General features: G+C 46.0%; 1 long non-coding RNA gene across 1 annotated transcript in view; it reads left to right on the top strand.

The window, feature by feature from the left end:
• Positions 1-27,224, top strand: part of LOC144762694 (uncharacterized) — a 121,662-nt gene that overhangs the window by 55,692 nt on the left and 38,746 nt on the right. The window contains exon 2 of the long non-coding RNA XR_013596128.1: positions 25,160-25,223. This is a non-coding gene — a long non-coding RNA (uncharacterized LOC144762694). The remainder of the gene's footprint in view (positions 1-25,159; positions 25,224-27,224) is intronic.

Raw genomic sequence — 27,224 nt, 5'->3', positions numbered from 1 at the left:
CGGGCTGTCACCGGTGTCCGCATCATGGGTACATCAGTGAGTAAAACCGGAGGTCAGGGAGAACATTGGGGGAAACTGTCCCGACAACCGGTGACAGCCGCTCTGCTGCTCTGCGGTCAGTGTAAAGGAGAGGATCACACCTTCTACTGACCCATCACCTTCCTTGGCATACAGGAGGTCAGGGTGAGGCTCATTCTCCTCTTTCACCCTGTCATCTGGTGCCAAGAGCATGCTCATTTCGGACCTCTCAAAGGGGGGCTTGAGGCGGTTCATGTGGAGGACCCTCTAAGGGTTCCTGGGACCCTGCAAATCCAGCAGGTAGGTGACATCACTTTTGCACTCCACCACCTCAAACGGCCCAGTCCACTTGTCGTGCAAGGTACAAGGTTCCACTGGGGCCATGACCCATACTTTTTGTCCAGGTTGAAATTCGACCAGAGTGGCATTCTTGTCATACCACTTCTTAATTTCTTCCTGGCTTGCTCCCAGATTCACCTGAGCGAGTTTCCTGAAGTGGGCAGTTAGGTTTCGGAAGGCCAGCATGTAAATAAACACATCCTGGGGAGTTTTCCTGGGAGCTGCCTCCCAGCCTTCCTTCACCAAACTCAGAGGTCCTCTCACTGGGTGACCATACAGAAGTTCAAAGGGACTGAACCCAAGAGACTTCTGTGGCACCTCCCTGTATGCAAAGAGAAGGCACGGCAAGAGGACGTCCCATGTATGCCTCATGGGTTCTGTTAGACCCTTAATCATGCCCTTCAAGGTCTGGTTGAATCTCTTTACCAGACCGTTACTGTCAGGGTGCACTCCTCGGAATCAACATGTAGCAATAATGATCCACCTCCTGACCTCACCAACACCCTGATAATAAATTACACAAGGTATTCGAGCGATCAAGCGAGGGAAGGAGAGGAAGGGAACAGCAGGGAAGGGAAGCCTGTAAGACAAAAGACACAATTAAAAATTCTTCACATATGCTGTCTACTCTCATAAGTCTCACTAGTCCCTATGTAATCACCTTGAGAGAACACCTGGCCTTCCATGCTCATGCAAACATTGCTTCAATATTGCAAGCCCTTTCCAACCTCTGTGAAAATAAACAATTACAAGTTAGCATTGATATCACCTTCAACAGTAGCTGTATGTGTCTTGGGTCGTGAATGTAACCTACTTTCCAATCTCCCTCTCCTAAGGCACAGAATGTACTTAAGATAGTTATCTTATTGTCGTTTTCGCATTCAGACGGGATATTCCTTATCATATCCAAACGGCAAACAAAAAGGTTTCCGTGGTTGCTTCACCACTTGACGAGCATGAAAAGAAACAAAGCCCACTCCTAGAGGCAGAGTACCAAATACGGCAGAGTGTAGTATTAACCACCGAAATGCCAAGTCTCCAAACCCCAAAGACGGACGGGAAGCCTCACCGTCTCCTTACGCTCACCTTACTGTGGACCAACGATCCTCTCAACCGAATGCGAGTGTCTTTGGGGGAGGCGGCCGCTTTCCCATTCACTCGAAACAGAAGCACAGCCAAGGAAAGTACTTCCAGAAGACGCGCCTGACTTCTCAGACACGTTGGTGCAGAGCTCGTTCCCTCGAGCCAAACGAAAGCCAGAAAAAACACAAATCACGCACAATGATGTCTTAGGTAGCCCTCCTATGTAGTTACTTCCGGGCCCCCATGCCTCATGGGAATTGTAGTTTGTGACGGCCAGGTAGGCGCTGCTGCGCTAAAACCTGACAGTTACCTTGTGGGTGGTAAGAAGTGGTGAACTTTTTTTTTTTTTGCAGAGTTTTATATAGCGCGAACTTGACCCGAACCAAATCGGGTATCAGAGCGCTTTACATAGCACCAGTTACGTTACATGAGAACACACATTCATTTGTGGTAGGCATGGGAAGATTAAGTGATTTGCCCAGAATCACAGGATGTTTGGCGTCGTTACCGAGACTCGAATTCAGATCCCCAGGTCCGAGGTCGAGCGCCCTAGCCGTTAGTAAGCTACACCACACTCCTTCCACAGGGATGTCATATACTTAGATATGAAGTTGGTTCCCCTGTCAGAAACCACCTCTCTGGGAAACCCCACTTGGGAAAAGATCCCCATTAATGCCCGGCCCTCCACTGGCGCAGTTGTTGTCCTGAGAGAGATTGCCTCCGGGTACCGGGTGGCATGGTCCACCAAGACCAGGATGTACCTGTTGCCCATGGCGGTCTTGGGATCCAGTGGCCCCACAATGTCCATCCCCACTCTTTCAAAGGGTGTTCCAACAACTGGAAACGGTTGGAGAGGAGCTTTGATCTTCCTCCCACTCTTACCACTTACCTGGCAAGTTTGGCAAGACCAGAAATGCCCATCTGACTGCCTTGACATTTGGGGCCAGAAGGTCGTGTCCTGCCCCAAATGTCCTGCCAAAGGCACGTCATGAGCCAGACCCAGTAGGAAGGTCCTGAACTGCTGGGGTACCACCATCACACAGGCTGACCCAGGCTCAGCGGCCTTAAGCTCACTATACAGGAGATCATTCTCCCAGTAGATCCAATGTGATCCGAACTGATCACCAGCTGCCTGGTCTGCAGCCTGCCGCCGCAGACCCTCTAGAGAAGGGCACTCTTTCTGCTCCTTGCAGAATTCCTCCCTGGTGGTACCCCCTTCTTGCTGCCAATTGGTCAGCTCAGAGATGCCCCCCAGTTCAGCTACCTGCTGCCCTGTAGGCACCAGGGCGTCCCCCTCAAGACCCGTCTCCTCCCGGTCCGTAGGAACTTCAGGGGATGGTTTCTCGCGCCCCTTGCCCTTTCTCTTGGCAGGGACTTGGTCCACTGTTTCAGGCTCCAGGTCCTCTTGACCAACCTGTCTGGCCGCCATTGACCGAGTGGATACGCATGCCCACTCTGGCAACCCAAGCATCTCCAAGTGAGACCTGAACTCAATATCCTTCCACAAGGACTGCTCCAGGTCCTTACCTAGCAGACAATCTACAGGCATGGAAGGGCTCACAACCACCCTCAAGGAACCTGAGATCCCCCCTACTCGAAGGGATCCTGTGCCACCAGACACTGGTGCTCTGAATTGTGTACTGCAATTACTTGGTGGAATGCCCCTAGGACTACCTGCTTCTCAGAGACCAGGTCACACAGGCTCCAGTATCTCTGAGAACCTCTACCCTTTTGCCATTGATGGTCACCCAGGTGGTGCATTTCTTTGTGTTAGGGGGCACCGGGTTTCCAGGGATGATCTCAGTGTCCCCTAGTGAGATGAGGGTCATTTCTGTGGGGTCCCCGCGCATCTGTGGGTACTCCTACTTATCCTCCCCAAGCGCTACACTAGCTAACAATTTGAACTGCCCACCGGTGGGTGGCTGAGCCCCCTTTGAGCACCTGGGGTCCCCCTTCATGTGCCCCACCTGGTCACATGCAAAACACTTGCGGGGGCCAGTCTCGGCAACCTTTCCTGGCGAGACCCCTTGTTTCTTATCTCCGGGGGGATGGGAACCTTTACCCTGTGTTAGTTTGGGGCCCTTTGGATAACTCCTGTGCTTTACCCTTGTCCCCCCTACTTTTCTGCTGAGGACCCTGCCCATCTTTGACTGAGTCTCCCCCAAACACTTTCTTGTGGCCCCTGGTACTCACCCAGCGGTCCGCCTCCATAGCAAGCTTCCTGGGGTCAGTCAGCTTACTATCAACTAGGTGCTAACACAGATCTGCAAAACATAGGCTAGACAAATGCTCCCATGCAACCAAATTGTCACATGACTGTCCTTCACCCAGCCATCCAGTGACCGGCAAAACACATCCACACATTCCAACCAAGTGTTGGCATCAGACTTCTTACTAGACCTGAACTGATCCCTGTACTTTTCAGGAGTAAGACCATAGAAAAGGGCGTCCTCCATGTCTGGATAGGTGAGGTGAAACCCCTTACCCAAAGCTATTAAAGTATCCCTTGCTTCTTCTGGGAAGAGAGGCCACAATCCTGCTCCCCAATTCTCCTCAGGGACCCGATTCATGTGGATTGCTGCCTAGTACCCCAGAAACCACCTTTGTATGTCATCCCCCTTCTTGAATTTCTTGCCTACATTCTTAGGGATGTGCACAATTCTGTCTGCCTGTCCTGACAGGTTGCTGCCACCATCTGAGCTGGCTCTACTTCTCTGATCCAGCTCCTTTATCCTGATCTTGTGATCTAACATCATCCTTTTCTCTTCCATGGCTAACCTAAGCCTCTCCAGTTCCACTGCCACTCTCCTTGCCTGTCCTCCAGCTCTTCTGAGGACAGGCCACTGCTGCCTTGCCTGGAGGGTTCCTCCCGCCCAAAAGCACATCCACCCTAGAAATAGGCTCCTCCGCCTATCCACTGAGATCACCAGACTGCTCGCTGGCATGTCTGGCTGCTATCCAGGCCCTCAGTGCCTTTTTTAGCTCGTCCTTCCTAGTGAGGCCTCTGACTTGGACTTTTAGGTTTTTACAAATTGATTTCAATTCCCTAACATAGTAGGTTTCCAACCTATCCTCCTCAAAGGCAATTTCTAGGGATACAACGGACAATGCTCTTGATTCTGGCATGATGAAGTAGCAAGTTCAAACTGGCAAGATCAAAAACAACAGGACCTGGTTTACAAGGCGCCTCTTATCAGGCTACGCACTTTCAAACGGGGGTGCGGATTCACAAGCTGTAAATACCATATATTCCTCTCTTTTCCGTTATGAGGTAATCACCAACCGTTTTCCGCCTTTACTTAAAGATAAAACTGTTTATACGCCTGGCAGTCACCACATCTTTTAATATTTCCATCACCATGTAGAAGAAATCATCAACAGTGTGGAAAAAAAACAAAGAAATTTCAAAAGAAAAAATGTGAAAAGACAAGAAGACCCCTCACGTGCGCACCACCAACGGGCTCACTGGTTGGTACTCACCAGTAGTGCCAACTTTTCTCATCATTGTTGGTCATCTTGTCTTGAAAAATTAATAAAAAAGGGTGTCAAAATATCAAGAAAATAGCCTGAGTGCTGTGAAGTGAAACAATCACATCCCAAGATGTGACCGTGTGTAATTAAAGTTGAAAAAACGCACTATAGCTCAAAGCTCAAGACCTGGCTGTTCGAGCAGTAGCAGCTCTCCCCCCCCCCTAGCGCCTTGAGACCCTCCGGGTGAGTAGTGCGCTATATAAATGTCTGTGATTGATTGATTGATTGATATATTCGCAACCACTTTATTTTTCAAATGTGGATTTTTCCAAATTAAAACTGGTTGCTTGTCATGCATACCGTTTACAGCGACAACATGTTTGTTTGTCACATCAATTTTAGGCAAATTCTTCAGGGCAAACCACTTTGCCAAGGCACAAGTATTGGACACACCATACACCGTTATCGGAGACCTCAAAAAGCCACTATTCCACGTACCGGCTTGATCTGTTGAGGTCACACAAGGGACTCCATCTGTGAGTCCTGAAGGTGGATTGACCATTCAGCTATAATGTCAATCAACCGGGGCCTCACGGAGCGCGTTTCATCAACAGATCAAGCTGGTACGTGGAACAGTGGCTTTTTGAGGCCTCCTAGTCAGGATAAGGGAGTTACACTCCTAAAATAACCCCTGCTCACCCCCTTGGTAGCTTGGCACGAGGAGTCAGGCTTATCATAGAGGCAGTGTGTAAAGCATTTGCACATAACCAACAGTAATACAGTGTAAGCACCACAAAAGTACACCACACCAGTTTAGAAAAATATCCAATATTTTTATGTACTTAAGACAAGACCAAAAACAATAAGAATCCACAATAAGGTACTTCAAAATCTTCACTTATCAAAATATGCTTTAAAAATAGTTCCTTAATATCGATAGCTCCGTCGGGCGCTATCACGTTGTTGTGAGCAAACAAATCCAAACAGTTCTGGCTGACCGCAGTGTCGCGGGCCAGCTACAGTGTCACGGGCCAGCTACGGTGTCGGGAAGACCGGCAAACAGTACCTTTTAGAAACGCAGGGCGTCGATGACCTCTTGTCGAGCTTCTGCAAACACAGCGTCCGCAGACGTCGGTTCCGGAGGTCGGTGCAGGAGTCGTCGGGGCCCTCGTAGTCACACGTGTCGCAGGTCGATCTCCTCTCTGATGGAGTCAGGAGCACTGGCGTTGGCAGGCGTTGTGTGCTGCGGTGTGAAGTGCAGCGGTGCGGCGTGCAGTGCCCTCAGGTTGCAGTGCGAGCAGCGGCTTGGTGGCGTCGTCAGATGGCGTCATCGGTGAGACCAGGCTCGCGGTGCGAGATGAAGACGGTGCTCGTCACGGTGCTGGCAGGTCACAGTGCAAGTAGCGGTGTTGTCGTTGCTGAAGCGTTGTCGTCGGCTGACGAACTGGAGTCGATGGCACTGGCATCCGTAGTCCAAGCCTGTGGTGCGGGATGAGGGCGATGCGTTGTGTAACTTTACGAGTGGTGCCATCGAACCAGGGTGCAAGCAGCGACGTCGATTTTGGCGTGGAGCGGCGGCTCGGTGGCAGCGTCAACAGGCGTCATCGGTGAGACCAGGGTTGCGGTGCGGCGTTGCGGCTGTGCCCTCTGCGGTGCCAAGGTGTAGTCGTGAAGCGGTGCGGTGTGTGATGCCCACAGGTCGCTGTGCGAGCAGCAGCAGGTGTCGTCGTGAGAACAGAGCCGCGGTGCGGTGGTGCCCTCTGCGGGGCCTTCAGTACATGGAGTCGGCAGCGGCGTCATAGACGTCGTTGAGTTGCTCTTCTTCTGTTGCAGCACAAAACACATAGTCCCCAGTGCTGAGGGCAGAAGAGCTTGAAGTATTTGCTGTTCCTGAGACTTCTTGAACACGGGCCAAGCTCTACCTCAAGCCCTTGGAGAAACTCACAAAAGTAGATTGCAGAAAGTTCAGTTTAGTCCTTTCACTGCCCTAGACAGAAGAAGCCACTGCAGGCCAACACAGCAAAGCACACAGCAAAGTGGTTGTCCCTCCTCACAGCTTCTCCAGCTCTTCTTCTTGGCAGTCTTCTTGATCCAAAAGAGTTCTAAAGTTCAGGGGGTCTGGGCCCCAATATTTATATCCCAAAATCCTTTGATCTCTTAGGCAGAGAGTGTCTGTGCCCAGCCAGAACCAGTTCTGCCTTCTCTGGTGTGATTTCCTGGCAGGAGGTGGAGACGGCATTGTCAGAAGCAGACTAGGTTTTTTGAGGTGCAAGGAAATCTCCTCCCCCTTCCCCCACTCAGCCCTTTCCTGACCCTACCCAGACTATCTGGAGCCACTCCTGCTCCCCAGCCTTCTGTCGTCCAAAATCCGGACAGGCAATCCACATTCCAGCAGAGGCACACAGGATGACTGAGCAAGAAAATACCTACTTTCTAAAATTGGTATTTTCAAACACAGAATGTATAAATCACCTTCACTAAAAGATGCATCTTTAGATTCTGAGTTCAGGCATACTAAACTTTCTTTTCCGACCTAGTTCTCAGGGCCAGTTATGTTTATAAGATGTTATAAACAAACTTCCCATTCTGTCCTATTGGGAACAGGTAACCTTGCCATAGTGAAAAACTAAATGGGCTGTAATTCACTATCAGGACATGCCACACACAAGTGGGTGCACTCGCCAAGTCGACATGGCAGTTACAAACTGCGCACAGACTCTGCAATGGCAGGTCTGAGTTACCTTTTTAGGGCTACTTCCCGTGGGTGGCACAATCAGTGCTGCAGGCCCACTAGTAGCATTTGATTTACAGGCCCTGGCACACTCAGTGCACTTTACTAGGGACTAACAAGTTAATCAAATACCCAATCCTGGAAACACCAATCCATAACACAATTTACCACAGGAGCACTTGCACTTTACCACTGATCAGCAGTGAGAAAAGTGCACAGAAACACTACGCCAGCAAAAACAGAGTTAAAACCGGGAGGCAGACAGCAGGGGAAACACTCCAAAAGATGCCAAGTCTAACATCTTCCTACATTTATATCACCTTTTTCCCATAGCAGGACAACTTGTATTGTTACCTAGGTGGTTATAAGAGCCACATCTGTAACAAGCATTGGTTTGTTAACCTTGTTACTTCTAATATTCTTTACTGCTTTCACTTCTATACTGTTTGCATTGTTTGCTAAGATGCGGGGGAAGCATGAGTTAAAGCTTTAAAGGAGAAAACAGAGCGTTCTATGCCGTGAGCAATTTTAACAGTTTATTCCAGCGTAGGGTTAGTGCAACATAGAAGGTGCTCTTGTACTTTTTGTGAATGCCAATTAAGTACAATTTGATCCCTTTATTTCTCCCCTTAAGTACTTGTCAATAGCATTCTCAAAACAATAAGTACTGTCTAAAAGACGCAGACTAGTCACATATTGCTCAATGCTCTCTTCATACGATTGTTTCCTTGAATAAAATTTAAAACACTCTAACACAATATTGGGTTGTTATGTTATGTTATTGCTATTTATAGAGCGCACTGTTACCCGTGGGTGTCCTGGCGCTGTTGAATCCTTATGGGCCTAAGCGGAGAGGAAAGTGCACCGGGAAGTTAGGAGGAGAAAAGCCAGGTTTTTAAAGCCTTTCTGAAGGAGAGAAGATCTATCATGGACCTAAGTTGCAGAGGCAGGCCATTCCAGGCCTTTGTTGCATGTGTTACAAAACTCCTGCCTCCCCAGCTAGCTTTGCGCACTCTGGGCACTGCTATTAGTTTTGCTTCTGATGACCGTAACACTCTTTTAGGTATATACCATGTAAGTTTCATTTTCAGGAATTTCGGGCTGGTTCCCTGTAGAGCTTTATGAACAAGGCACAGTGCCTTGAACTGGATTTTTTTTTATAGGCAGTGTAGGTTTTTGATCTGCTCTGAGATTGAGGCAAATTTTGAAGTGCCTGTGATTAATCTAGCGTCAGCATTTTGCAGCAGCTGCAGTTTTTTCAGAAATCCTTCCTGCATGTTCAGGTATAGCCCGTTGCAATAATCTAACCTTGACATGGCAAGTGAGGTGATTACTGTTTGAATACTGCCTTTTGGTAGAAAAGGTATTATTTTTCTGCATGCTCTGAGAGTATAGGCGGTGGATGAAATCCCCTCATTCACCTGGTCTTTGAAATTGAGTTTGTTGCCGATCCAAACTCCAAGGTTTTTTACTTTGTTCCTCGGGGCAGGAAGTGGCCCCAGGGAATCCGGACACCAGGTCGGAGTCCAGAAGCCACTCCCTTCCCGAGGGCCCACACGTCCTTAGGCAGCCGACTCAGGGCTCCTGGGACGCGGGCTCAGGATCACAAGCGCTGATACACAGGCGCCATCTTGGGGGTAATTTCGCTCGGTGGTCTAGTGGTGAGGGCGATTTAGGCCCTCCCACTACATATAGGACCGAGTAGAGCCCGCAACTCAGTGTTAGAAGACAGAAGCGAGACTCTTGAGGCACAGCCGGGAGTCAGGGGCTTTATTTTAAATCGCTTTTAACTCTGGGAAATTACTTCACCCGTTTTAATCTTATTGTGTGAAAATGTGTGTGCTCTGTGTAAAATCGCATCTTTTTAATTTATTCTGTGCATTATTTAAAAAAAAAACCCTACCTCTCCACTCCCTTCCCGAGGGCCCACACGTCCTTAGGCAGCCGACTCAGGGCTCCTGGGACGCGGGCTCAGGATCACGAGCGCTGATACACAGGCGCCATCTTGGGGGTAATTTCGCTCGGCGGTCTAGTGGTGAGGGCGATTTAGGCCCTCCCACTACAAAATGTCCCCTCCAACCCGTACGCGCAGCGGACGAGCGCAGCGGGCACGTCGTTGGCGCGCCGGAGGTGGCCAGAGGTAAGCCCGTCTGCGCCCGTCCGCGCTCGACCGAGCTCAGAGTCCAGCCCTCTGGTAGTCACCCCCCAGAATCCCCTTACATATTCTAAAGAAGCTCTACTCCTCATGAGACATAAGACCTCCCCACCCTGCTCCCACTCTATCCTGGTGGACGGTCCAGCCAAACACTGTCATAATTGTCCCTTCAAACTCACCACCAATGTTCCTAACCCTTCCCCCTTCACGGATGTTCTCATGGCCCTAGTGAATTGCAGATCACTCCCTAAACATGCCGAAGAAATTTACAGCATGCTAGAGGATGTCCAGTTGGAGGTTCTCTTTTTGACGGAAACCTGGTTAGGACCTTCATCTGATCCGGACATTGTTAGGTCCCTCCCACCAGGTTTCCTCATACAGCATCTAGATCGCCTTAAGGGCAAGGGAGGGGGAATAGCCATCATTCATAGGGACCATCTCTCCTGTCGCCTTCAAGGCTGTCCCCTGTCAGATTGTGAATATACCCTATTCACAATCCAAGTGTCCCCATGCAAATCTCTATCAGGCCTTCTTATATATCGCCCCCCGGGCTCGGTAGGACAATTTTGCAGCTCACTAGTGGAACACTCCTCTACGATGGCCACCACCTATTCCAACTTCATGATCCTAGGAGACTTGAATCTCCATTTTGATAAGAATAAAGATAAGTTGGTCTCGGACCTTTCTTTAGATCTTGCATCCTATCACCTCCGTCTGGAAAGCCGCCTTCCAACCCATACGCTGGGACATCTCCTAGATCCTATCTTTTCTAATGTTCCCGACCTTTCAATCTCCACTCCATCTCCGATACCCTGGTCAGACCATTATGTAGTTACATTTAAATGGCAGATTCCAACCCCCCCCCACCACAGACCCCCTCTGAGCCGACCTACTCGCCCTTGGGCTAAACTCGACCTAGAAATCTGGAAGCACCACTTGGAGCGCACCGCTCCAAGGGGCGGATCAGATCCCATATCGGCCGATTCCGAGTTCTCACTATGGATAGGGGACTCATTGGACACTACCCTCCCAAAAAGATTCACCTGCAAACCCCGAAAAAAAATGTCGTCGCCCTGGTGTACAACAGAAGTACGCCTTCTAAAAAAACTTTGTAAAAAAGCTGAAACGGCTTGGAGAAGGGACTTTGACCTTGCAAAGAAATTAGAATACAAGCGCCTGATGCTCAATTATGAAAAAGCCCTTAAATCTGCAGAGTCCACGTACTTCGATGATAAAATCAGGTCATCCGCGAACTCCTCCAGGGAGACATTCAATATCGCGAAAACCCTTCTAAAAATCCCTGACCCAGCGGCCCCCGTGGAGCCTTCGGTCAGCTGCTGTAACGAACTGGCTGAAATTTTTGACACCAAGATCAAAAATATTCTAACCTCTCTCCCATCGCTCCCCCAGGAGATTACTGAAACGCTTGAACAGGTTGAAGTCTTACCCCAAGCACAAAAACCTAAATTAGACTGCTTTGTCCCGACAACAGCAGACAAACTTTTACCTGTCCTTCAGTCAATCAAAAGTGGTTCCCCACTGGACCCTGCCCCTCTAAATATCCTAAAATTAGTTTCCCTGACCATTATGCCTCAGTTGGTCAACCTGATCAATATTTCACTCTCCCATGGAATGGTCCCACCCAGTTGGAAAAGGGCAATTGTTAAAGCTCTGATTAAAAAGCCAAAGTTGGACCCCCTTGAATTAAATAACTACCGCCCGATTTCCCTCCTGCCTGGTGTTAGCAAAATTGCAGAAAAGATAATTAATCAACAGATCTCTAACTATGTAGAGACGAATTGCCTACTTAGACCCTCCCAGACAGGCTTTAGGCCAGGCCAAAGTACGGAGACCGCTATGGTGGCGGTGGTCGATTAAGCCAGAAAGATCATGGATGAAGGAGGGTCAGTGGCCGTGATCCTCCTGGACCTTAGCGCGGTATTCGACACCGTCAACCACTCCATACTGATCCGTAGGCTCAGGGACCTGGGTATCTCCGGGGTTGCCCTGTCGTGGCTCGACTCCTTTCTGAGCGATAGATCTTTCCAGGTGGCGGACGGGGACTTACTCTCCAATAGCACACCGATACACTGTGGGGTCCCCCAGGGCTCGTCGCTTAGCCCGACCCTTTTTAACGTATATATGTCCCCCCTGGAGAAGATCGTCGCTCCATTCGGGATCAAGCTACTCACCTACGCTGATGACACCCAGATGGTAGTGTCCCTCAACCAGCTTAACCACTCCTCTCCTGATGTCTACACTTGTCTCGGAGAGATAACCAAGTGGCTGGATGGATCCCACCTGAAGTTGAATAGTGGAAAAACCGAGATCATGGTTCTGGGCAATCAATCTCATTTTTGCCCGGAGTCTCTCTGGCCCCCATGCATGGGTCCCCCTCCAACTCCCAAATGCGCAATCAAAAGCCTGTGGATCTGGCTGGACGAAGGGCTCACCTTCTCCACCCAATCTCGGAAAACAGCTGGCATCTGCCATGGCCTCCTATGGACCGCCAGGAAAATTCTTCCGCTGCTGCCCCCTCAGTCCCAAAGACTCCTGATACAGGGATTAATACTGTCCCGTCTGGATTATGGTAACGCCCTATATCTCGGAGCTCCTAAAAAGGTGATCTCACAACTCCAAGTTGTACAAAACACGGCTGCATGCCTCCTCACGGGCACGAGCAATCGCTGCTCGGCCAAATCCTCCCTCAAGTCTCTACATTGGTTGCCGATTCAAGAAAGAGTGTATTTCAAGGCCCTCTGCACCACCCACAAAATCCTGCACAAGAAGGCCCCTCCTATATTGAAGGATCTCATCACTTCTCACACAACCAACAGAGCACTCCGTTCATCCCACCTCCACCTCACCTCCACACCCAGGATCAAGAAAGCTCGCTCAGGTGGCTGTCGTTTTGCCTACAACGCCTCCAAACTGTGGAATTCTCTCCCACTGAACATTCGGGCCCAATCTGACATCCTTCCCTTCCGTAAACTTCTCAAGACATGGCTGTTTCCTTAAAACTCCCCCTCCCCTTTCTTCTTCTTCCTCACTAGTGCTGGGACGCTTACGGGCAGCCATGCGCTCTATAAATCTGTAATAATAATAATAAGAAGAAGCTAGGGTCGTTACCAAATGATATCACTTCAGTTTTTTGGGAATTTAGCTTCAGACAGTTTTGTGCCATCCAGCCGCCTACAGCTCACATGCACTCATTAAGATGTGTTGCTGTCCTCATCTCAGCCCCTGGCAGCAGTGACACCACGATTTGGGTGTCGTCGGCATAGGCGGTTAAAGAGAAACAGAAGGATTCAATGAAAGGGGCTTGTGATGAAACATAGGTATTAAAGAGCGTCTGGCTCAGCGAGGAGCTCTGGGGCACTCCACAAGGCAGGGAGAAAGGTTTAGAAGAGAATTCCCCAATAGTGACAGTTTGAATTCTGTTTGAAAGAAAGGATTTCAGCAATTTCCAGGCAGTACCCTGAATTTCAATCTCCTTCATACGGTCCATCAATAGAGAGTGATGGACCGTATCAAAAGCCACAGAGAGATCCAACATGATCAACACTACTTTGTCTTCTTGGTCAAGAATTGTCCTAATCTCTTCTGTAGATTTAATAAGGGCAGGTTCGGTTCTGTGTCCTGGTCTGAAGCCATATTGTGATGTATCCAACACCTGTGATTCACATAAGAACATACTTAGTTGTGCGTTCATGATTTTCTCTGCCACTTTCGCTAGCCTAGATATGGGCCTAAAATTGTTGGGGTCTTTGGCATCCAGAGAAGGTTTCTTAAGTAGAGGCAGTATAGAGGCGCACTTCTAGATTTCGGGAAAGTATCCCTGAGAAGACATAGCATTGATGACCAAGGTCAGTGCAAGGGCTACTGGTTCCTGTGCTAGTTTCAACAGAGAGATAGGGCAGGGGTCATTAAGTGAACCAGATTTCGTTGTCTTAATAAGATTTAGGATTTCTGTGGATGTTACTTGGGAGAAGTTGTTCAGAGATTCCCTGCCGTTTGTTTCTGGTTGCTTTCTGTCAATCTGGGTAGAAATGGAATTGACTGGAGCTTTGGAGAAGGTGGAAAAGATGGATTCCCCTTTGGGCAGGAAGAATTGAGCAATTTTATCACATAGTTCTAGGCTCCCGGTGATAGTGGGTGTAGCTGGGAGTGCTTAGGATGTGACTGTTTTAAATAGTTCTTTAGACGAGTTCTTTGCAAGATTGATTTTTTTGGTAAAGAACTCTTGCTTTGTTTTAAATAAAAGCTGTTTATATTGAGCTAAGCAGAGTTTGTATTTACTTCTATCCTTCTCATTATATTCCTTTCTCCAACTTCGCTCTAGATGCTTAAAGCTCAGTTTAAGGTCTCTGAGCTCTTGGGAATACCAAGGCAAGGATGGCCTTGCCCTGTTGGGGTACAGGAGTTTGTTTGGGGCAAGCTTATCATCTGCCTCTTCTAGCCATTTGGTATATGCTAGTGTCGCCTCATCTAAATCTGTGGGGAAAGTGGGGGCTGTCGCATTGAGCGTCTCGTGAAGCTCCTTTGCCTTTATTTTATTCCAGGCTCTGCTAATCAGTTGTTTTTTCTCAGGTCTCCCTGAGTGACGGCTGTAGGTACTGATTTGGAATAGAACTGCCATATGATAGGACCAGATGACTGGAAAAATGCCAATAGTACCTAGTTGTGTTTCACTTGAAAAGATGCCGTCTAATGTGTGGCCGGCCTTATGTGTGGCTTCCTTCACCATCTGTTTTAGGCCAGCATTACTCATCATATCTAGTAGGTTGGAGGTGTCAGGGTCCGAGAGTGATTCCAAATGAAAATTGAAATCGCCAAGTATAGTGTAGGCATTAGAACATAAAACTGTTTCCCTTATGCTGTCAGCTAACCTAAGGAATACGTTTCTAGGCACAGGCACTCTGTATAATAGAGTGCCTCTGAAGGAGAAATGGTTTGACAGGTAGAATCAGAAGTCAAGAGCTTCAAATCCAAGGTTGGTCAGTGGGTTAAAAGATGCCCTAATTGACTTGTGGTAAATAACCACAAGGCCACCCCCTTTCCTGTTGTGTCTATTGAGTGTGAAACACAGATAGTCTGGCGGGGTGGCTTTTACCAAATCTGGACCAGAAGCCTCATCCATCCAGGCTTCGGTTATAAACTCGACACTAATCTCCTCATCTACAATTAATGTTTCACATTCTAAGCTGTGTTTGACCAATGAACAAGCATTGATGAGGACACATTTCCAATCTTGTTTAGGCGTGATCTTTTTCTCGTTACTGCTCAATCTAGGTATGGATTTGGTGGGTTCAAGTATTAGATCTGGTAGTTTGATTCCACATCCCTGGCATATCAGCTGTGAATGTGGAGGGCAGTTGTCCTGCTCCAGACATGAGCATCTGGGGTGTTTATTGTGAATGGAATGTGTAACATTTCTCTTGAATAAGTTATAGTGTTTGTTAAACCTGGCCCAAAAAGTGCCGGGGGCTGGCGCTGAGCACGGGTCGAGCGCAGTAAATTGTTTTTCTAGTCTTTTCTCAGCTTCCAAAAAAACATCCCAGGCATCACCAGCAGCCTCGCCCCCAAGAGCAGGAATCACAAGGTAAATTGTCAAAGACTTTGTGGCCTTCGGTGCCCAAACAACCGTATAATATGGCTTGTTTCCTTGCTGAACAGTATTCCACACCATTAATTGCCACTATGTCATTTTTAAACACTTTGAACCTATGTTTCCATTCCAATTTCCCAGGACTGTCTAGAAACTTTGGTGGTTGTTGGTGCGAATTACTTCCTCCAGACATTAGTGAGAAGGGAATGGAAAATTAATGAGTAACAGGAAACTCAAATTGATGTATCAAAGAGGTTAGGCGAAAATTCTTGATGAAAGTTGTGTGTCCAAGCATGCACACAATAAGAATAGAAAAAACGCGTGAAAATCACAATGCTCACACAATCATACTTTATACATCACCCACTGTGGCATCCGAAGGGTAAATGGTGAATACTTTAGTGAGGCGAGCAAATCGGTAGCTGCACGTGTGTAAAAAAAAAGGGAAAAAAGCCAAATGCAGCACACGCATGAATGGCTTGTAGATGCCCCACCTACATGCATACAATCGGGGTTTTTAGTCACTGAGGAGCAGGGTAATCCTCATGCACATCGGCCAATGGGGCAATCAGCAAGGAATAGCTGGACCGCTCTGCCTCCAATTGGAAAGAGAGCAGAACAATGTGCTCCGCCCAAAGAGGCAAACAGGCAAAATTGGCGGCAATATCCATCCAATCAGTGGCAACAATGAGCATGCTCCGCCCCAAACCGGAAGCTGGGTGGCCGTGGAAAAGAGGCGAGTGCGGCGGCAGCGTGTCAGATGAGGTGGGCTCTGGCAGAAAACGATGAGCTGGGCTCCGTCAGAAAACGAAGTAAAAAGAATAGGTTAGATCGAAATTCTGTCGCCAAAAAGGATGTTACAGTGTAGAATAAATCCAAGGACAAGCAGGTAGCTTTGTAGCTGTTTATTTTATTCGATATACTGAAGTTCATGAAGTGAGCCCATCCTCAAACGACCTCCATGCCCACAGCTCTGATGCTGAATGGCGTTACAAACAACCGATTCAGCAACGGGATGCAAAGATTCATATGATAACAATAACAAGGCACCCGCGGAGGCGCGAATAAGAAACACTCGCTAAAAGGTTGTGTGCAACTAGCCAGTACTAGCATGTAACACATTCTCAATTTTCATATGCCCTGCTACATCATATAGCAGGGGTGCAACTTAACATGAACTTAGGGGGGAAGGGCGGGAGTGTTAGGAGCTGCCGCTATTACTTCAAGCCACGTGCTATCACTTTACATAATGGAGTTAGAGACATCCTCAGATCCTACACATTGCCGATATGTCTGGTTTTAAAGTGCTAACATACGCAAATAGCATTTGTGCATGTCTGTCTTTCATGCTTAAGCAAACGAAAGCTAGATCTGTTTGCTTTGCCAATACTTTCCGCTGAGTAGTACGGTTCACACTATTTCAGTAAGACTCTGCGTTTGGACAACATAAACATCAAAATCGTGCAGGAATGTGTCCTTGTACACCATCAGGGTATGTTGGTCATAGTCCTGGCTAGCTCACAGTGTACCATCAGGGCCTCTAGCCTTACATGTACCGGATAGTATGTGCCACCTCAGGACATGGCAACCCTGACTCCTCAAGGAAAACGTGGCAACAGATCTGACCCTTTCGCTAGTAACTCATGTAAGCCCACAGGGAGACACAAGAAATATTCAAATTGGCATTTCAAACAATTATTGAAGCAGCATGATTCTTGTATAAAATATGTTTGCTGCCATGATTAATAGAAGGAAACAAAGCAGAGTAATCAGCATTACGAGAATGGTAAAGAAGATAAATACAGTATTACGAGAATGGTAAAGAAGATAAATAGTTCAATAATTGTGCTGCTACATTGATTGAATGCATACATATAATTGTATTTATACTCCTATCTAGCTCTTCCTATCCTAATGGGGATAGGGGTTGCAAATTTGCCAGAATACCTTAGGGTGATCTAACTTCTCATTTACCTGTGGGTATGTTTCATCTGGGAGCCTGTCTTGGTGTTGAGCAGGCCACCATGCTTCTCAGGAGGTGACAGGATTCAGCTGGGCTAGAATTCCGGCATGAGACAACATCGACAGTGCCAGCAAAATGTGTCCCTCCCTAAAAAAAGGATTGATGTAGCTTTTATAATAACATTTCACCATATTACCATGCAGGAGCTCTAGTAAGGCCGTCCTTATTGATTCTACCCTTGCAGAGCTGTCGCTGAGTGAACAACAACAAACATCAACATTTTGCGCAGCGGTCTTAGACCTTGTACAGAATGTTCAAGGCACCGATATTATGTGAACAAAGACGTTTAAATGTAAGCAAATCCATTTCAGAGAGTATTATCCCATATGGGTGTGCAAGCAAATGTGTGTCAAGAGTTATCCTTTAATAAAGATGCCAACTTTAAACATGAACATGTTAAATGGTGGTGTTCTCTGCCCATGTCCAATGTAACCACACACCACCCACTGCTTGGACGTAGAGTGACAAAATGCTTTCTAAAATGTGCTTAAATATATCATTAAGCCTAAAATCCTAAAAGCATTGTGCTCTTCAATATTAAAAGCATAAAAGCATAAAGAAAGCCAAATTGTATTTAACAGTTAACGTAAACAAAATGCAAGATAAGACTACATATAAAATCAATTTTGCAGTTTGCATTTAAAAACATTGCGGAACATAGACTACACGCAATGTAACAAGATAAGCTGAAAGGACAAGCGCCAGATAACATTGAGTTCCTGAAGCAAGGGTGCACCAAAATGCTGTATCATCCTTTCAGTAGCACATGTGGCAGTGCTATCCTCACTTGGACGTGTGAATGAACATCCATTGTGGAGCAGATAAAATAAAGCCAATATTCCGATCACACGGAACAGGATAATTGGTAAGCCTCCAAAAAGGCTTCCAAGTACGGAGTGTATAAAAGATGGAATCACTCCAAAGACAGTCTGGAAGGCACTGGCAAACCTGAAGCCAAGCATTTAAAAAAAGTGTACTACACCCGCAATACTCAAGCTGTAAAAAATGTAGTGCCTAAGGTCTCTGAAATGGTGTGGGAGGTTAGTGCGTAGTAACGACTGTATCTCAGAAGAAGACCTTGCAACTTGATGATCTAACATCTGCTGTGCGGCTGTTAAGGCAACTTCCTTCTGAAACAATAAGGCTTCATTGTGCTTAAACCATCAAAGTTCACATTTGAGATTGAAATTGAAGGCCAAATTGTCCCTTCCCTAACAGTAACAGGTTGAAAAAGCACTCGTGTACAACAGGTCATGACCTTAAAAGCCATCACCAGATACGGCTCTCCCTGTTTCATCTCCTAGCAACCTTGGTCATTCAACATCAAATATCTTCCATTTGAAAGCCGAATAAATTACAGAAGCTGGGGAACCTTTCAGATAATAGGACAAGTTTTCCTTGGATGCATAACATACTCTGTGAAGTATGATTTCCCTGCAAACTAGAAAATGGCCTAAAGTGTTCTCCCAGTCTTTATAGATAAGAAAAAAGAAATTGTCACCATTTCTACATCTGTAAGTTTAAAGTAGGACCCATGCCTCATGTACAAATCCCACCCTTAGCACTTCATATATGTTTACGTGAAAGTGTTGTAAGCAATTCTTAAAGCGAAAAGTATTATCCAATCAGCTTATGGTGTCTTTGCTACAGTGAATGGACATTTTTCAATATGTAACATCATGTATGTCGCACCGTTCCTGGCCATAGTTTTCTATTCTCTTGTCAAATTTTATGGCAAAAATAAATTTCTGGCATTTAAATGCTTCCATGGAACGCAGCCGTTGTGCAAAGTTTGTGAAGGCCAGTATAGTATCATGATAGACCTAAGCTGTGTATATCTATGTTGTAAAAAGGACATGTCACTCCGTAAGATGTCAGTGGCAGATGACACAGTGTTACTTAGTGAATCCTAGTGGATAATATAGTCATCCCATTTTCAACTACTGTTAGAGCCTATTTTAAATGTGCTCTGCCAATTTCACATATCTGCTGAGCAGCTTCCTGCTGTAAAACCTTCCACACTTCATTGTATCTTGCAAACAAAAAGTGCTTTTGACGTGACTTTCTAGGCTCTAACAAGAAATCCTGTAAAAGAAGAGTCAAGTTTTGTTTCACCTCATTTAACTTTACATTTTCAGCCAATCTAGGCACAACTTACCCACGCTGTATGTTGTTACCACTCCTAAGTATTGTGTCGGCGCATAATGTGGGTCTGGCCTGTTTATCCTGATCCCTTTCATGTTGTTGAGAAAACATGCATGACATCCATTAGTATCTATTGGCCACACTAGCCATCACTCTGGACTTGAACGTTGAGAAATGCATGTAACTATTCCAAAGAATGTTGTTGAATATATCCTCTGCGTAGTTTGTGAATTGCTGCCAATTCAAAATGTGCAAATGTGAGAATATTCAGTGAATTCATATCTTTTACCTTGGCCAGGCCAAGATGGGACTTTGCTGCACAGTTTTATTCAGAAAAATCATTTGTTTTGGTATAGGCATGCTCTAAAGAATGCTTCATTGCCCTGAACTTGGCAGTCTTTAGTTCCACAGATATATTTTAAATCAATATTATCTTCCCAAAAGTCATACCCTTGTATCAACAACTGGGAAATGAAAGGGGACGCATAAATGAGCATTGTGTCAGTTAGTATATTTTTCTTTGCTGGGGAAGGGAGAAGCTTTAGTAATAGGACTCTGGGTCTACGGGGTTATAACCAGAAAAATATGCAAACGTGTGCAAATGTCTTGGGGGTGTAGTGCAGTGTTCCCATTGTGTGTAATTAAATACTGCACATGGAACACATTCTTTATGTACATAATGGTGTCCATAATGGTAAAAACAAAACATTTATTCAAAATTAGATTTACCAGTGTACATATCCTCACTTTCAAAACCAGTATAATGCCCTAAATCATCAAGCATTTGCTTCACTGTATTAATGACCCAATCATCAGAGATGTTGCCAGGAGTAATAACATCACTAAGGGATATTCTAAACACATATGAGACTTGTAAAGTATCTGTTGGTCCAAATATATTATAGGGTACCTTATCCCAAACAATTCCATCATGAACTAGAACTGCTGAAATGTTCACAAGGGCAGGTGATTTCACACTTTGTGTGATGAAGAATGAGGCTTCAAAGCAGTGGGAGGAAAAGATATCGTTGTATGCCGACGATATCCTGCTGTACGCGACGAGACCGTGGTTTACCATTAACAGGTTGCTACAGATCTTCAAGCTTTTTGAGGGCTACGCCGGGTATCAGATTAATTGGGATAAGTCCCTCTTGTACATGCTATTGGATGGGCCGCCGCCACAATTGAGCACCGACTCCGACCTCCAGATTAAAACAAGTTTTAAATACCTGGGTATACAGATTGAGAAAACAGACACAGCATTCTTGGAGAGGAACCTGAAAACGAGCTGGATTGGTTGAAAAATGATGTCGCTCATTGGAGGATGCTGCCAATCTCCTTGATGGGAAGGGCGGTTCTCTTCAAGATGATGTCGCTGCCCCGGATTTTGTATGTCATACAGAACAACCCCTGTCACATACGAGAAAAATTCTTCAGGGATGTAGACAGTGAGTTAAGGTTGTTGCTGTGGGACTGGGGGGATGCGCAGATCGCACTGGCCAAATTGCAGAAAGGGGTGTACGAGGGAGGTTTAGCCCTCCCCGATCTTCAAAAGTATGATTGGGCGTCGCAGCTCATGGTCATTAACGACTGGGCCTTTGGAGACAGGAATGACCTGGCATACAGGGTCGATCACTGGGCAATGGGGGCTGGAGGCTACCTGCGGGAACTAGATGGCAGGGAGGGACAGGACGGAATGCCCCCACATACCTAAATAGTGTGGATGGCATGTTCTAAGGCTAATCGATTCCTGGGATGGTAGGTAGCAGACTCCTTTATGGACCAGCGAAATGCTTTGGAAGGTGGGTAGACTACAGGGTTTCTCAAAATGGAAACTGATAGACATTGTACGTTTAGGGGATGTGAGACAGCGACAGGCAGTGATGTCATTTTCAGAGCTGCAGATAGAATTTTAGTTGGCACCCACGGAGCACTATAAATATCTGTAATTGAAGGATGCACTGGGCAGCCATTTTAAAGACGGGTACCAGATCCCCGAGTGTAGTCCATTAGAAGATAGATTATTATTGGATTCGATCCCGGAGAAGGCATTGTCCGATACATATAAAAAAATTATGAACAACTCACCAGATGTACTGATCAAGGTGCGAGATGCATGGGAGTCCGAGGTTGGACGATTGGAGAATGATGATTGGGTAGAGGCTGTACAGAGTCCCAGAGAGGTAGCAATCAGGGCATGATTCAGATTAGTCCAATTGCAGATATTGCATAGGTCCTATTACACCAGCACCCTTATGCCCTTATGGGGCTACAGGTGGCCGCAATGGTTGCCAAGAGGAACATTGCCGGGGCATGGGGGGACTCAGCTGCCTAAAGACTGCCAGAGGGAAAAAGATATGGATTGGTGCTGCGTGGCGGGAAAAACGATCTGCGAAAAGCGTGGGTTGCCCCAAGAAATAGGAGAAAAATTGGCAACGATGGGAAGACTCTAGGAGATTTGGGGGGTATGGACTAGTTAGGTGGCGAGGGGCTGGACAGGGAGACCTGACATCTGGAATCTATAGGAACCACTAATATCATGACATGTTTTTGTAAAGTGGAATTTGTATGCCATTGAAATTGTATGTAACCCAACTTATGAATAAGATTTTGATTACGCAAGCTGACTACTGTTTAATAAACAGAAGTTTTTAAAAAAAAGAATGAAGCTTCAAGACCTCGTTTACCAGTTCAACAGCAGAGCGGTCTGGGATATAGTAGCCATTCAGAAGCAAGATAATACTGTCACAAAACCAATCCATAGAAAGAGAAAAAGCAACAACATTTTAATCCAAATGTATATCCAGGATGGAATAAAAGATGCCTTTTTAAGCCAAATTAACAATACTTGTGTTCCATGCTGTGGTGGTGGGTCTGACGAATACGAGGAAAAGTCATCAATGTTGACAAAGTAAACTGAGGCAGGTTTTGCAAACATAGGAGGCTCGTGGGGCTGTATAGAATTGGTAGATAACTCTAATGGTGTGGTATAATTAACATGTTCATTGTTTGTTTATAGTGTTGAAATTTCTGAAATTCACACATGATGATTGGATAGTGTTGGTAACTGTAACTGGAAGTAGTGTAACTAAAGTGTCAGCTGTCCCCAGCCGGGGAGAACAAACTTCAAGGTTTGTTAAAGCTTGTATTGGGATTTCGTCTATGGTAGTAAGAGGAACCGGGTAACTACCCAGGATCCCTCGTAGCTTACTATGTAGAACTGTACAAATAGTGTGGTTTGATGTGATCGATAGAAACAAATCTCTTGTGTTTGCTACCAGCAAGAGGCAGTAAAAGTACAAGTCTGGAACCTTCAGTTGTCAGGACAGGCACAGGCACTCTGTAAGATGGCCCAAACATCTTGTCCACAATGTTCTCCTGAACCAGATCACCAATCTTTGGAATCCAGCCAGGAGTTGTTCGTACCCCGAAACCGGTCCTAGGATGCTTGTTTCTGGTCCAGGGAGGCCCTGGCTTGGCAATTCGGGCTGGACTGTTCCCATGAGGCACAGGGTCAAGACTGATTTGCATATGGCCAGGTCTAAACTGGGGTGGCACGGTGAGCAAAACAATGATGGATTTAACCCAGATCTCTTGAATGGGGGTGAATGTTTTGATTTGTTCTGCATTCCGCCCATCAACTGTGTGTCTTATACTGCCTGCACTTCGCCAGTGGTAGAACGTTGCTGTAGCGCATTGCTTTGCTCATCTCGGAAGTTGTTCAGTTCCTGTAAGACAGCCAAACGTTCACTGATATCAAACGCCATTTCTGCCGTCACGGTACTAGGGCTGTCAAGGTCTGGAACCCACATCTTAACCCTGAACAGGACTTCACGAGGACCACCCAAGTATCTTCTTGGCAAATTGTTTCACGCTTTCTGTACGCTATATTGATAGTGGACCCAACTGCGACCTGAACCTAATAGTCTGGTTGTTAAAGACTGCTTTAAGTCAACGTTTTTCCAATCCACTACTGCATTTCCCTCAGGATGGTAGGGCAAGGAATAGTGCATGGTCACACCTTGTGTTCCCATGGTATCACAGTAAGCCTTTGAGGCAATCCTAGGCTCTGGTCCGAATGGACTGCGGCTACTGCATTTGTGCTGATGAACACTTGCAAGTCCTTTATAATAGTTTGAGAATCAGCTAATCGCTGTGGCCATACCCATAGGAATCAAGAGCAGGAATCCATTTCTAACATGATGTATTTATAAGCCCCATCAGTGTGTAGGGACCAGCAGTGGTACCAATAAACAAAAGCAAGAGAAGAGAGGTTTCTGTGGTGAGTGAGCTGAGGTGGAAACCTTTATCTGTTGTCAAATGGCACATTTAAGGACATTTGAGGATTGTCTATTTATTAGATCTGGCTACCAGTAGCATTGCAGCTATAGTGAAATTGTAGCTGCCACCCACACATGAACAGATGCTAGCCCCTCATGCACTGCTAGAATTAGTTCTAACCTATGGTCTGAATTAGGGATTACTCTAATCCCCCTCTGGAAGATAAGCAAATGGAATGTTCTGCACACTTAACTGGCAGGAGTATTTTGTTGGAAAACCTTTCCGCAAGAGAGTGCTACAGCTCGAGGCCATGACAGCCTTCATAATGTCTCCATCTAGTCTTGTGTTAGAAGGAGTCACTGCAGCTACTGTAGCAGTTTGCAGTGTTTCCTTTGCGGCTTCATCACCCAGTGAATTGCCTGCAACGTGTATTCCTACACATTGGTGGCTGTATGTGTGAATACCATGAGCCTGTAGCAAACTGTTTTTAAGTTACGCCACTTGTCCTCATAGCATTTTAAGCTTGATTGTGTACCCTTTGCAATCTCTGAATCCATTCTGACTCCAATAGTGTAGACACTCATTGTAAGACTGGACACAATAATACACATCACACACTACAAGTGTAGGGAATTCAGGGTTAGTATTCTCAAGTACCAGGATTAGAGATTTTAGTTCAGCCAGCTGTGCAGTGCAATCACCTAGTGACTGCACAAATGTTTTAAGAGGTTGGAATTCTCCATTCCTCATTTTACCCGTAACAGCTGTGCAAGTGATTGAGTGTTGGTGTTTAGTACCAACTGCAGGCTGGGCAGAGCCATCAGAATAAATTATAAAGTCATACTGATCTAGAGGCATTATTTCATGGGGTAGAGTATATTCCAGTTCATATTGTAGGCACGCTTGTGTCTGTAATGTCAAAGACATAATATACATCTGTTGCTGTTAATGAATTGACCCACTGTATCCATCTTGGATGTAAAGCTTGTGCGTAAGGGGCACTGACCTGTGTGACATTCTCCAATGCTGGAATCGGGGTCACAACAATTATATGTTTTCCCTGAGCGAATGATCTTTCTTTCACTACAGCTCTCTGCACTACCAGCAGTATTTTTTCTGACAGTGCAAAACTAATTTCTACATGTGTGTATAACTGCGATTGTGAGAGGGATGGGCAGAAAAAGAAGCCAGGAAGCTGAATGTGTTTCTTAATGTTGGTGTATTTTATTTCAGAATAATTATCTGTTGATATATTTAGTAAGAAAGAGTCCCTTTTAATGTCTTCTTTCTGCTCTTTCCTTATAGGTTATCTTCTTCGTCCAGGAGGGTATCAACCAGAGGCTCGGAAAGCAAAAAGAAAGAGGTGGCGGTAAGTACATGTACTTATAGATTAGGTCAGGATAGTTAGGTTAGTTACCTCAAAAACAAATACATAGTGGTACCCACAACAGGATCGGAGAAGGGGTCCAATTATGTCCATTCCTACCCTTGAAAAGGGTTCTTCTATCACGGGTAAGGGCCTCAAAGGAACTCGCATTGGTAAGGACCTACTGTTTTTTTAGAGAAATAGGGCATTCCCTGAAATATTTGCTGTTCTGTTGAAAAACCCAAGGCCAAAAAATTTCTCATATATAGATTCTCTGTTTTCTCCACTCCCAAGTGTCTCCTAACAGATGACTGTGTGCCAAAAAACAAAACTGTCTCTTTTCTTTTCTTCCCTTCTCTGCCTTCTACTTTTCCGAGGGTCTTCTCAGGGGTCATTCATGGTCTGGTACTTGTGAAAAAGAAGCTGCTCCCTTCCATTCCCTTCCTTCTTTACAGATTTCATGAATCAGACTACTCATGTTGGGATAATCGTTGCCTATTGGTTCAGGCAACCTTGGAATTAATCCTACACACAAAGGGATCAGTGTTATGGAAGGTTGGTGTTATACACACACTTCGGTGGTGGGATATTATTTGCTGACCCCATGCACACACTTGATATTGACAACCCCTGATGTATGGTGTACTCCTCCTGGAACAGCTTGGGGTCTCATAACACTTTGCAAGTAACCTATATCTATTAATGCATTTCTAGGCTCCCCATTTACCGATACTTGACAGGGATATGGAGAAGTGCCACTGACCGTGTACAATACAGAGACCTAGTATTTCCCACTTCCATGGGTTCTTCCTTCTGGGAGCAAAAATAAGCAATGTGTCCAAACATACCACATGAAAAACTCTGGGAACCTGGGGTAGGAGAAGGTCAGGGAGATACAGGCAGGGGTCCCGGCATCGGAGTTACTGTTTCCGCTTTTCTAGGGAAAAGAGTCTTTTAGGTTTTAGGTAAAGCTCCCCCAGGAAATCCCAACAGACTTTTTCTCGACCTATTTGTAACTCTTGAGCTCGGCTGAAAGCGCTTGTTATTTCTACGGCTTGATCTAAGCTGAACTGAGTATGATGGTGAACCCAATTCTGTATGGGAGGATGTAACGATGTGAGATATTGCTCCAAATAAAAAATTTCCAATATCTCCTCTTTAGAAGAAATCAAGGGTTTTAGCCATCGGTCAGCCATATCTCTCACTCTGTAACATAAGGTTCTCGGGGTTTCTTGAAGGCCTTCCTTGATTTGCCTGAGCCTGATTCCTCATCTACCCCCATTCTTTCCTAAATGCTCTTCTTGATTTCCTCATATGGGGTCGTTCTAAGGGAATTGGCGACTTGATATGCTGCCTAGAGGACACCTGAAGGGAGTAGGCCTAGGTATTCTCCCCATTTATCCACGGCCACGTGGCAGCTCTTGCCATTCTTTAAAAATTTGAGAAGAAGAAATTGGAGTCCTCCCCGGGTACATACTTCTGCATAACCACAGAGGGTAGCGTTGTGTGGACCCTCTGCTTAACGAGGGCTTCAGCCAATTTCTCTATGACAGTTTCTTGGGTTTGACTTTGCTCAGTTAAAATCTTATGTAGCTTTTCTCTGCCTTCCTCAGCCACTGCAAAAACATTTTTTTCCTCCAGTTTCTCCTGACTTTCCGCCGTTTTAGTCACGGCTGCTATCATTTCTTCTGAATCCACTTCTGACACCAACTGTGGGAGGGATGGGCAGAAAAAGAAACGGAGGAGGCTGAATTTGTTTCTTAATGTTGGCATATTTTATTTCAGGATAATTATCTGTTGATATATTTGGTAAGAAAGAGTTCCTTTTAATGTTCTTCCTTCTGCTCTCTCCTTATATGTCATCTTCTTCGTCCAGGAGGTGGCAGTAAGTATATGTACTTATTCTAGATTAGGTCAGGATAGATACTTTGACAACACCCGGGTGACATTGGGAAGCCTAATTAGTGTATGTAACATGAAAAAATAAAAATAAAAAAAGATAAA

This window comes from Lissotriton helveticus, chromosome 6 (assembly GCF_964261635.1).
Source record: "Lissotriton helveticus chromosome 6, aLisHel1.1, whole genome shotgun sequence".
Lineage (NCBI taxonomy): Eukaryota > Metazoa > Chordata > Amphibia > Caudata > Salamandridae > Lissotriton > Lissotriton helveticus.
This window is presented reverse-complemented; position numbering and strand designations above follow the sequence as displayed.